At 49.6% G+C, this 9,227-nt stretch overlaps 1 long non-coding RNA gene across 1 annotated transcript; it reads right to left on the bottom strand.

Moving 5' to 3' along the window:
- Window positions 1-340: 340 nt before the first annotated feature.
- Window positions 341-3,953, bottom strand: LOC132387167 (uncharacterized). The gene is made up of 3 exons (XR_009509789.1): window positions 3,819-3,953; window positions 2,328-2,456; window positions 341-739 (listed from the first exon to the last, which is right to left on the bottom strand). It is a non-coding gene; the product is annotated as an uncharacterized LOC132387167 (long non-coding RNA).
- Between the last annotated feature and the right edge of the window lie 5,274 nt (window positions 3,954-9,227).

Raw genomic sequence — 9,227 nt, 5'->3', positions numbered from 1 at the left:
AAAGTCAATTCAATTTACTTCTCGCCCTCCACAAGCCTATGACAACAAATGCCAGCCCTCAAACACTTCATAAGATCAATGATTAATAATGACAAATACCAAGAAAGTTTTTAAAAATGTTATAAGTTTTCAACTTTACATCCTTGCTTTCATATCCTGGACATCTTGTCATGAATGCTAACATCACATTTGCCTTCATCCGCCTGCAAATTGACCTTTTGGGAATCCCGCAAAAGGTCTCCAAAGTCCGTTTGCACCTCAGTATTTTGTTTAAAATATCTTCACTCCATTCAGAAAATCGTCAGCACAAGGGGACCGAATTTTCTCCAGTTGCGGCCAAACTCAATTTTTCTGAAGGTGCAACATTACTTTCTGACCTTTGAACTCAACGCATCGACTGATAAAGAGAAGGATCCGTTCTTAACCACACTGTCGGCGGGTGTCGGCTGTCTTTTAAGTTCTGCAAACACTGTCGGGAATGAGGACTTTAGCCCAGGTGAGCAATTAGCGGACTGGTCTTGTGCCAGAGCGTTGAGGTTCAGGAAAACTTCACCCACACAGATACGATATGCAGAAACAGACATTCCCAGAAAGACAAACGATTAATCAAACACGTGAATGAAGGTGTGGAGCATTCCAGTGTGGAGTGGTGCGATGACACTGAATTTCCACTGAACAGGTCGACAAAGACAAAACGGATAATTCCGCCGCTGCCCACGTACTGACGCTTTAACCCTATCTATAATCCCAAACACCACCACATAAAACAATTCTCAATTGCAAGCTCCAGTACGGCCAGCAAACCAGCGAACCAAATACCCTCTGACCCGCAGCAACACCCCACGGACTACAAAACCTCCCCGCGCCACGTATCCTCGGACACGTAGACAATTCTAAAGCAATACCCCATCCCGATGTCTCACCCCACCCCCGCCTTGCATTCGCAAACCGCTGCCTACACCTGGCACAACTCATCCTCCTAATAAATCGGGAATGAACAAAGTTAGACACCGAGATCAGGAATGAATAAAGATAGATGCTGGAAAAGGCAGCTGGATTTGATCTGTGCAGTGAGATGGACTGAATCAAGACGGATAATTTCCCCACTGACCATCAGTGATACGCTTCACGCTATCTCGAGCACAAAATACTTACTGGGAAAAAATGTGTATATATATATATACATGCCACAGACAGAGAGGAGATGGTGAACTCTGCTCAGCTGGAGGGATTTTTGAAAAGAAGATAGCGAAGGGGCAATAGGGGCATTCTGAGGGCCGCACATCGCGGGGTATAATTCAGATAACGGGAGTAGAATCATTTCATGTATGTATAAGGATTTGTCAAATGTTAACACACATTCGACTTCATACATTAAAACAAAATGGGAGAAGGGAGGAGGGATAATTATATCTGAGGAAGAATGGACAATAATATGGAGATATCAATGGAAGTGTATCAGTTCACAGAAATGGAGGGAGTTCGGATGGAAAAACTTGATATCTTATTTAATTAAGATATGTTATTACACATTCTCAGAACTCCCATTATGATTGTAACCTCCCTGTTTGCTGGAGAAATTGTGGAAATCAAAATGCAAATCATTATCATATTTTTTGGGACAGCCCTGATATCAAAGACTATTGGAGGGGAATACACAATGCCCTACAAGACATCTTTAATACCCTTAGAGAGTAAGACCATATATTTTGGGTATATACCTCAAGAATGTTTGAAAAGAGATAAATACTTAATGAATATCCTTTAGGTGGCTGGTAAAAAGACTTTTACTAGGAAATGGTTAGCACAGGAGAGCCTAACTTTAAATACATGGATGGAAATTACAATGGACATTTCCAAAATGAAGAAGATAACAGCACCTGTTAATTATAAGCTGGAACAATTTGATTCATACTGGGAAAAATGGTTTAACTACATAATGCCTCATATGACTGATTATATTCTCACACATTAATGAACATATTGTAAAAAAAAGATTATTCCATACTTGTATGAAGTTTTGTTTTCATTTTTCTAGTTTTTTCTTTCCACTCTTTTCCATAAGTGTATACCTCAGATAATACAATGTGGAGATTTGTGATATATATGATTAAATGATATAAATGTACAATGTCTGAAATACATCTTATGGACATGTTTGATGATGAACTTCAATAAAAAAATAAATTACAAAAGAAAAGAAAGAGATTTGGATTAAAAGCATCATCTGCCGTTAGAATACACTTTGGCATGGTCGGTTAGGGTGACTGTGACAATCTAAGGACTTGAAACGGGCGATAATAATTGCCTTCCTCATTTGAAATAACCTGTGAGAATCGGTGGTTTTCACAGCTTCTTTACTACACAACCAACACGGGTTCAACTCCGACCGCTGATTGCAAGGAGCATGTACGTTCCCCGGCGACCGCGTCGTTCTCCCAACGGTTGGTAGGTTACTAGAACATAAAACATAGAATAGTACAGCACATTACAGACCCTTCGGCCCACAGTGTTGTGCCGACCCTCAAACCCTGCCTCCCATATAACCACCCCCCACTTTAAATTCCTCCATATACCTGTCTAGTATTCTCTTAAACTTCACTAGTGTATCTGCCTCCACCACTGACTCAGGCAGTGCACTTCACGCACCAAACACACACTGAGTGAAAAACATGCCTCTAATATCCCCCTTGAACTTCCCTCCCCTTACCTTAAAGCCATATTCTCTTGTACTGAGCAGTGGTGCCCTGGGGAAGAGGTGCTGGCTGTCCACTCTGTCTCTTCCTCGTAATATCTTCTACACCTCTGTCATGTCTCCGCTCATCCGCCTTCTCTCCAAAGAATAAAGTCCTAGCTCCCTTCATCTCTGATCATAATCCATACACCAAACAAGGCAGCATCTTGTTAATCCATACACCAAACAAGGCAGCATCTTGTTAAGTCCCCTTTCCAATGCTTCCACATCCTTCCTATAGCGAGGCAATCAGAACTCGAAACAGTACTCCAAGTGTAGCCTAACCAGAGTTTAAGACAGCTGCATCATTACACCGCGTCATCTAAACTCTATCCCTGGACTTATGAAAGCTAACACCCCATAAGCTTTCTTAACTACTCTATCTACCTGTGAGGCAACTTTCAGTGATCTGTGGACATGTACACCCAGATCCCTCTGCTCCTCCAAACTACCAAGTATCTTGCCATTTTTTTTTTACTCTGCCTTGGAGTTTGTTCTTCCAAAGTGTACCACCTCACACTTTCCCGGGTTGAACTCCATCTGCCACTTCTCAGCCCACTTCTGCATCCTATCAATGTCTCTCTGCAATCTTCGACAATCCTCTACACTATCTACAACAACACCAACATTTGTGCCGTCTGCAAATTGCCAGCCCACCCTTCTACCCCCACATCCAGGTCGTTAATAAAAATCACAAAAAGTAGAGGTCCCAGTACAGATCCTTGCGGGACACCACTGAATCCACCTGGCCAAACTTCCCTGGATCCCATGGCCTTCTGACTTTCTGAATAAGCCTCACGAGTGGAACCTTGTCAAATTCCTTATTAAAATCCAAATAGATCACATCCATTGCACTATCCTCATCTTTATGCCTGGTCACCTCCTCAAAGAACTCTATCAGGCTTGTTCGACACGATCTGCCCTTCACAAAGCCATGCTGACTGTCCCTGATCAGACCATGATACTCTAAATGCCCATAGATCCTATCTGAGTACGAGATCGCGGTAAACGTAATAAAAGTAGTTAAAAATAAGATCGAATTAAAACAATAACCAAATCTGTGAAACGTACTAAGAGCTCCCACCTGAATAAATCATTTTCATTTTTAGAATCTTTTCATTGGTACATGATCTTCTACAGCTGTAAAATGTTACAAAACATCAACAGATTAATATGTAGACAATCAATAAAGCTGAAGAAAAAGAAAATCTGATCGTAGTACATAAAAATGGAATACATATTTTTCGGAAAAAGATTGAAAAAAAAGAACCCCGTCTAACCATCGTCTCAGTTTTATAAAAATGAATGAAAGCATCAGACAGAAATGCCGCCATTGTAAGGTTATTAAGAATAGGCTGAAATCCAGAGAATTCCTGAGGGTGAGTGAAAACCGGGAATATGTAATTTGGAGATAAGACCGTGAGGTCAGTTTCATCAACAGTGGGCAGATGAAAAGGCGAGTACAGACGTTTACTGATCGGTTGGGAAAGGAGCGCAAAAGCCCGCGACGCGCTGCAGAACCAGCAGCATTGAGCCAGTACAGAGCCCAGAGAGCAGGTCGCTGCATTCACCGAACGAGCAAAAGACAAACATTATGATTACAATTCAATCGAAGTGAACTGTGCGGAGCTCCGAAGCAAACTGAATGATTGTGAAAAGAAAACTGAGCAGGGACTTCAAAGGGGCGGGGTCCTGCCGGTGACGCTTATAGTGACGCCACTTTGAAGCTCCAGCCTGGGAATCACCCGACCCCGCCCCCTCCACCGCACCGTCGCCGGTCCCGTCCGAAATTCCGAATTATTTCAGCCCGCTCTTGGGCAGTCTCCCGAGACAGTGACACCATCCGAACTCAGAGGAATTGCAGTCCAGACATGACGTGGGCACTACAGCGACCCCTAGCGCGTCAGGTGAGGAGGACAGCGATAATACAATAAGACTAACAAACGTGACACAGCTTGCTTGAATACAGACCAAGAGAGAGAACACGCCCAGGATTGAAGGTGAAACTATTGTCAATCAATGTATTAACAAGCTAACACCAGTGGTGGCAGTTCTAGCAGCAATTGGCTAGATGATTGGCAATCTCCTGAGAGACTTTCAGTGCTCAGCCGACTCTGAGGCTGTAAATGAAGAACTGAAAGTGTTTCAAACATCAAAACTGTCATTGTCTGCACCTGAATTAAGTTTCGCTGCTACAAATAAACTATTTATCCGAGATGTTAACGATAAACACATGATGGAAGTCACACAGGAAAATATAGTCTAAGACCCTGTGTCTATGTATGTTGCAGAAATCTACAGTCTAACGCAATATCACTTGCTCTCTCCCTGAACGAATACTAGGGGGCAGCATCAACCCGTCCTTTGACGCCGCATCACAGATTCTCCCAGGGTTGCGGACCAAACCTATGGCAATTTCTTCTTCTGCCAGAGATTTGATTCTGCAAAGCTGATGGTCCCTCAATGATTGGAAAGGCAATTCCGATGGCTGGAGTGGGCTGTTGTTCCCGGACGTGAAATACTGACATCAGGAAGCGTGGTTCCCGTTACCTCAGCGCAACGGGCAGAACTAAAGACTCGGTCGGAACTCCAATCAAGAACGGCCAAGCGGAACAAGAACTCATAAGTGACACAAAACTGCCGTCAGAAATTGACAGTCAAAAGCCACTCCAAAAAGAATAATGCGGAGTGGCGTGGGAATGCCTCCGCGGGTGAGGGTGAGGAACGTGTAGCACGGGGAGGGGTAAACGATGGTAGGGTCCTCATTATTAACTGCATATATAAAATGGCTTCTCTGCAGGGTTATAATAAAGTGTTTTTTTTTGTGGGTAACTGCTGAGGTAATGCTCTGTTTAGTTGGAATGCTTGGGTTATATTTCTTGATAATAGAGCAACGAACCGACAGTAACAAAGTTGTTCCATTGCCAACACTCCATAAGCTTTCTTAACTACCCTGTCTACCTGGGAGGTAACTTTCAGGGATCTGCGGACATGTCCCCTGCCGCTTGTCCACACTACCTGGTAGCCCGCCATTTACTTTGTACTCTGCCTTGGAGTTTGTCCTTCCGAACTGCACACCTCACACTTCCCCGGGTTGAACTCGGGTCCCCCTTTGATCAGCTACTGTTGGTGAAGCTGCGTGCGAGGATTCGCAGGACAGCGGGAAGATCGACGACACCTGTTTACTGGCGTTCCCCCTGTCGTGGATTTCGCCTTGGGTTACAAATATCTCCCTCAACACAACAGAAACAGGTCTGCATTGGAACTGAACCGAACTTTCTAACATCCCATCGTCAGACTGTAACTATTCCCAGCTGAGCTTGTCTTTGTTTGGCGAACTTTATCTGTACTCCTGTGTCCGCATAATGCTGCTAACCTTTGATTACCTGGTTAATTTACTATATTCAGTAGTTACTAATAAAATAGTGACTGTTAACCGCAAACTAAAGTGCGTCCTAATGCTGCTGATAGTTTTACAGGGTTGCGAGCATGTAACAGGTACTCTCCCCAGGGTTGCGTGTACCTAAAACCACGCAAACGACCGCCGCCGTGCTTGGCACAGCCTTCCTTTAACTTGCTCCAGCCAACCAATCCCAGAGGCCGGCTGGTCGCTGGTCGGAGCTCTTCTTCGTGAATTGCCCCCGAAAATCTGCCTTTGAAAATCTCGATCGCCGCCCCGATTGAAAAGTGTCCCTCTTACGCGCTCCCTGCCGCAGATTGTACAACACGAACCGCTCTCTCCACTCGCCCGCTCTCTCCACTGACTGCGACCTCTCCTCCCGCAAACCCCGCCCCTCGTCCCTAACGCGCCCCTCCTCCCACGAACCCCGCCCTCTATTTCCTCTCATCCCGCCCACCTCACACACCCCGCCCTCTCATCCCACTGACACCATCCACACCTCGCAGTGATTCCCCTCCACACGCCACCTCGAACCGCGCCCCCTCCCCTTGTCTCCGTGACCGCCTGCCTCCGATTGGATCTCCGTCAGACTGTAGGTCAGCGGCCCGCAAACTTCCGAAATTATACACTCCCCCTCCGACATCCACACTAGCTGCCCCGCAGCGTTGCCCCCGCCCCCAGCATCCGAAAGAGGGGGTGGTTAAAGACGACCAGACGACCAATCGGATCAACGCGTTTTATTAGCGAAAAGCTTGTGCGTCGAACAGCTGATGGTTCAGGTGGCCTCAGCGAGCTGGAGAGGTGGGACTGATGGTATTCCGGGAGCGCGGGACGTGTCGGAGAGTTGGCGGGGGGGAGGTGGGTGTGTAGGGTCTGGGGGAGGTGGGAGTGTGTCTGGGATCTGTGGACAGGAAGAACCAAACCCAGCATTAAACTGTGGGTAGCTGAAGGGTGTCCCAACTACCCCGTGTGACGAGCTTTGTATGGAGGGAGGGGAATATTCCCGAGGGGTGGGCCGCAAGCACAGCGAGGGGTTGGCATCGGTCAGGAAACTCTCGTTTCTCAGACCAAGGGTTCCAGCGGAGCGCAGTTATTGAAGTTTTCCGGATCGCCAGCAGAACTGGCAGCTTGTTACTGGGAACGAACACCTCCATGTGGACGAAGTTGTTGGGGTTTCCAATATCGACCTGTGGGCAGGGTCACTCGGTTAGTCATGGGAGTCCCGTCCGCTAACCCCCTTCCCACTGCCACCTCCGTGATCCGCGCTCTCGCGAGACTTCCCTCCACATCCCCGCCACTTCATCCCTCGCTGCTCCCCTCTCCGACTCCTTCAAGCCCTCCTCCACTACACACCTCCCCGACTCCTTCAACCCTCCCTCCCCTACGCACCTCCCCGACTCCATCACCGCTTCCTCCCCTACACCCCTCCCCGTCTCTATCACCCCTCCCTACCCTACACTAACGCCCCGTTTTAATCGTCCCTCCCTCCTCCACATCCCTCAGTCTTTGATAATCCTAACCTCCCTTACAACTCTCCCCGTCTCCGTCACCCCCTCCATCCCCTAAACCCCTCTCCGACACCGACACACGCTCCGTCCCCTGCACTTCTCCCCGTCTCTGACCCACCCCGTCCACTTCACTGTCATCCCGTCTCTCCCCTCTAACCCTCCCGGTCTCCGTCACCTCCTACCTCCCCTGAACCTCTCCTCGTCTCGTCACCCACTCCAGCTCCTACATCTCCTGAAATCTCCGTCATGCACTCGCTCCACTACGTCCGTCCCCATCTCCACCTTACTCTCATTCCACAACCCCATCTACGTCCCTGGCAGACCTCCTGGTCTCCATTCCCCTCCCACCCCTCCCGGTCGCCATTCCCCTCCCACACCCTTCTGGTCTCCATTCTCCTCCCACCCCTCCCCGTCTCCATTCCCCTGCCACACCCTCCTGGTCTCCATTCCCCTCCCACCCATCCTCGTCTCCATTCCCCTGCCACACCCTCCTGGTCTCCATTCCCCTCCCACCCCTCCCCGTCTCCATTCCCCTCCCACACCCTCCTGGTCTCCATTCTCCTCCCACCCCTCCCCGTCTCTTATCCCCTCCTAGACCCTTCCGATTTCTATTCCCCTCCCACCCCTCCCCGTCTCCATTCCCCTCCCACCCCTTCCGTCTCCATTCCCCTGCCAGAGCTGCTCCCTTCCCGTCTCTGTTAATCCTAACCTGCCCTACACCTCTCCCCTCCCACCCCCTCCCGGACTCCATTCCTCTCCCAGCTCCTCCGGGTCTCCATTTCCCTCCCAACCCCTCCTGGACTCCAATCCCCTCCCGTCTTCATTCCCCTCCCACTGTCTCCCGGTCTCCATTCCCCTCCCGCACCCTCCCGGTCTCCTTTCCCCTCCCAGCCTCTCCCGAACTCCATTCCCCTCCCACCCTCTCCCGGTCTCCATTCCCCACCCACCCTCTCCCGGTCTCCTTTCCCCTCCCACCCCCTCCCGGTCTCCTTTCCCCTCCCACCCTCTCCCGGTCTCCATTCCCCTCCCACCCTCTCCCGGTCTCCTTTCCACTCCCACCCCCTCCCGGTCTCCATTCCCTTCCCACCCTCTCCCGGTCTACATTCCCCTCGCACTCTCTTCTGGTCTCCATTCCCCTCCCACCCTCTCCCGGTCTTCATTCCCCTCCCACCCCCTCCCGGTCTCCTTTCCCCTCCCACCCCCTCCCGGTCTTCATTCACCTCCCACCCTCTCCCGGACTCCTTTCCCCTCCCACCCACTCCCGGTCTCCATTCCCCACCCACCCTCTCCCGGTCTCCTTTCCCCTCCCACCCCCTCCCGGTCTCCATTCCCCTCCCACCCTCTCCCGGTCTCTATTCCCCTCCCACCCTCTCCCGGTCTCCTTTCCCCTCACACCCTCTCCCAGTCTCCATTCCCCTCCCACCCTCTCCCGGTCTCCATTCCCCTCCCACCCTCTCCCGGTCTCCTTTCCACTCCCACCCCCTCCCGGTCTCCATTCCCTTCCCACCCTCTCCCGGTCTACATTCCCCTCGCACTCTCTTCTGGTCTCCATTCCCCTCCCACCCTCTCCCGGTCTCCTTTCCCC

The sequence above is a fragment of the Hypanus sabinus genome, unplaced genomic scaffold (genome assembly GCF_030144855.1).
Source record: "Hypanus sabinus isolate sHypSab1 unplaced genomic scaffold, sHypSab1.hap1 scaffold_1585, whole genome shotgun sequence".
NCBI lineage: Eukaryota > Metazoa > Chordata > Chondrichthyes > Myliobatiformes > Dasyatidae > Hypanus > Hypanus sabinus.
This window is presented reverse-complemented; position numbering and strand designations above follow the sequence as displayed.